The 3645-nt window shown below is 39.1% G+C and overlaps 1 pseudogene; it reads right to left on the bottom strand.

Moving 5' to 3' along the window:
- Positions 1-472: 472 nt before the first annotated feature.
- LOC114612118 lies at positions 473-957 on the bottom strand (annotated as a pseudogene).
- Between the last annotated feature and the right edge of the window lie 2688 nt (positions 958-3645).

The following is a 3645-nucleotide window of genomic DNA, read 5'->3' as shown; positions in this document are numbered from 1 at the left end:
TGTCTGTGTGTGTCTGTGTGTGTGTCTGTGTGTCTGTGTGTGTGTGTGTGTGTGTGTGTGTGTCTGTGTCTGTGTCTGTGTCTGTGTCTGTGTCTGTGTGTAAATCCTTCTCAGAGCATTATAGGAGCTTACTCTCTCAGCACATACTAGGAAACAAACACAGTTTAGGTTCTGTCCTGTTATTTTTGAATTAGGACTTTCCTTATAAACCACAACCTTAGAATGAGAGATAAACATTTTGCTGTTGTTGTTTTAGTTTAGCTTTCATTTGGTTTGGTTGTTTCTTTTCTTCTACAACTTATTCTGTATAATTTGCTGTAGTTTTTTTTTTTTTAAACTGGCTACTTTTTTTTTCTGGAGACTGAAGATATCCAACTTTGAGGTAATCTGACATTTAATATTCATCCAAGGTGCAATGTGACTTTCTTTTTTTTTTTTCATCAGTTCCTTCTTTTTATTAACTCATACACAACTACTTGTCTTCTGGTTTGTTGAAACAGTAAGTCAGACAACACTTGCCATGGTAATGCCTGTCAAAGTGGCTACCCATGAAAACTCCAGCACCACATTATCAGAAGGACACTCTCGACGAAGTCGGCTGATTTTGCCATTTTCATCCACCTTATAATATTTCAGCACAGACAACTTAACCTTCTTCCTCTTATGCTTATTCTTCTTGGGAGTGGTGTAAGCCTTCTTCTTCCTTTTCTTACCACCACCATGAAGTCTCAACACAAGATGAAGGGTAGACTCCTTTTGAATGTTGTAGTCAGACAAAGTACGGCCGTCTTCCAGCTGCTTACCAGCAAAGATCAACCTCTGCTGATCAGGAGGAATTCCTTCCTCCTGGATCTTGGCCTTTACATTTTCTATAGTGTCTGAGGGTTCAACCTCGAGCGTGATGGTCTTCCCCGTAAGGGTCTTCACAAAAATCTGCATCGTGGCTGCAGCTCCACCAATGATGGCGGACCGGAAGCAATGTGACTTTCATTATAAGGCTTTTCCATTTTCTTTTTCTCTGCTTCCACCATCATTAACCAATTTACAAACACTGTAATATATGCCAAATTTTATCCCATGAATGTTTGTTATTTTTCTATATAATAATCTTTTCATATGCCAAAAATAATTTATGTAAAACACACACACACACACAGAGCCCTCATTTCTACACTACTATATATTTAATACTAAAGCCACGCCCCTTAGATTATAATATTCAGAGAGAGAGGGTCTTAGTTTGGGCTGAATATTAGATTACCTAGAATAATTTAGGACTGTGCCCCATTGCTAGGGAATCTGGTGAATTCTAGTTTGATATGTTGCTTAGGTACAAGAATAGTGGAAACTAAACTAAACCATACTGTTTGAGGTCAATAAAGATGAATTTCAGCACGGATTGGAAGCCTCTGAATTTTGACAGTCCATGTCTTCATATGTTAGACAGGAAAATGATCAGAGCCTATTTTAGTTACTGCCATCTCAGGCACAGGGAGAAATTTGGATGAAAATGTCACACAATCAGGAAGACATAAGTTCATTGAAAAACCTAGTGTGACAGTATGTCTTGTCATTCCAGGCTGGAGGAGATGGAGACCAGTGAATTCCAGGAGCTCACTGGACCTACTGGCCAGCTTGCATAGCCTAATCAGTGAGCCAATGAAGGACTTTGTGTCAAACAAAAATAGAGGAGGCACCTCCTGAGGTTGTGCTAACCCCTACAGTTTCACCCTCACATGCATGCCCTCACATTTACATACATAATAAATCCACATGTGACTAACTTTATTTTGACAAGTAAAATGAAGAGATACATGAAAAAGTGTACCAATTCCTATTTTTCTTTTTCTTTTTTTTGCCTTTATAATACTGTTATAGCAATGATTTCAAAGTACTCCTTATAAAAAGACGACTATAGTGGCACAGATTTCTAATCCCACTGCTCAGGATGCAGTAATAGGTGAGTCCCTGGATCTAAGCAGCAAGCCAGCCAGCCAGCCAGCCAGCCAGAAAGCCAGCTAGTCAGCCTCTTCGTCAAGCTTCAATTCAATAAGACACTTGGTCTCAAAAAACTAAAATAAATAAATAACGGTTGATGCCTCCTGAAGAATGACACCTAAGGTTGATTTCTGGCCTCCACATGAATACACACACCTCACTTATGAATGGAAGACACACAGCATGACAGACTAGGCAAATGAGTAACAAAAGACTTTCAAATTGGCAATTAAGAGATAGATAAATTGAAAAATTAGAACATATATTTTTAGCTGTATGATTCTGTTATAACAGTACTGTCAAAGTATTCCTTTAAAAAAAAACTACAACACACATACACAGAAGGAGAGAAAGGGGGCTTTATTTGAGTGATTCAAAGGTTTTGACAATTAATGATTGATCCAATTTGAGGTCTGAAGTCTTTTTCATGATGGGGAGAGTCCACAAACGACATTGCCTATATAGCCAGGAACCAGAGTCTGGATAGCCCAGACACCCAGGATAGAACCAAACATGACTGGAAAAAAAAGTCAATGAAATAATTTCTAATGCTATTCTGCCATATTCATGGGATTGGTGCCTAGCCCAATTGTTATCAGAGAGGCTTCGTTCCCCAATTGATGGGAGCAGATGCAGAGACTCATGGCCAAACTTTAGATGGAACTAGAAGAACCCCATAGAAGAGGAGGCAGGAAGGATTGTAGAAGCAAGAGTGGTCAAGGACACCAAGAGGGCATGGCCTACAGAATCAACTGAGTAGGGCTTATAGAAGTTCACAGAGAATAAAGTGGCAATCATGGAGCCTGTATGGGTCTGAGCTAAGTCCTCTGCATAAATGTTATGGTTATGTACCTTGGTGTTCTTCTAGGTCTTGTAACAGTGTGAATGGGGGGAAATCTCTAATTCATGTGCTTGCTCTTGGGACCATTTTACTGGGTTACCTTGTCCAGCCTTGATATGAGAGTTTGTACATAGTCTTACTATAATTTGGTATGCTGTATTTGGTTGATAATACTGAGAAGCCTGATCTATTCTTAAGGGAAATGGAGGAGGAATGGATCTAGGGGAGAGGGTTGATGAGGGGGGGAAGAGGAGGGTGCGGCTGAGGTATCAGAAAGAGTAGAGGGCGGGCAAACTGGTCAGAATATGATAATATATAAGAGAAGAATAAATAAAAGCAAAACCAAAACAAAATGAAACAATAACAACAAAAGTTTTGCTTTTTTATTTAGGCTAACCAGAATATTTTCTACTGAAAAGAAGTTACGGTGTGTAAGGGGGAAAAATGACCATAGGTTTGTCAAATTGTCTTACTCTTACAATGAAGAGCCTAAAAACAGCAAAGCTGAAGTCCATGCACAGGGCTGCCCAGAAAGATGTTGACTGAAGAAATCAATATCTGAATACCCAGTTCATTGATAAATCAGGTCACACACTGAACTTTTTCAAGTTCTTTGTCCTTAAAACATTGAAGGAAACAAAATCCTATTTTTGACTGACAAAAGGAAAATCTTTTCCCTAGATTTAAGCCCTTTGCTTCTACATAAGAATCTTGAAGAGGGTCCCTTCTTTGAAAAAAAGAGGAAGTGCTGGCTAGTTTTACATAAAAGAGCTAGAGTCCTTTTAGAAGAGAGACCCTCAAAGGAA

This window comes from Grammomys surdaster, unplaced genomic scaffold (assembly GCF_004785775.1).
Source record: "Grammomys surdaster isolate TR1022 unplaced genomic scaffold, NIH_TR_1.0 129, whole genome shotgun sequence".
Classification (NCBI taxonomy): domain Eukaryota; kingdom Metazoa; phylum Chordata; class Mammalia; order Rodentia; family Muridae; genus Grammomys; species Grammomys surdaster.
This window is presented reverse-complemented; position numbering and strand designations above follow the sequence as displayed.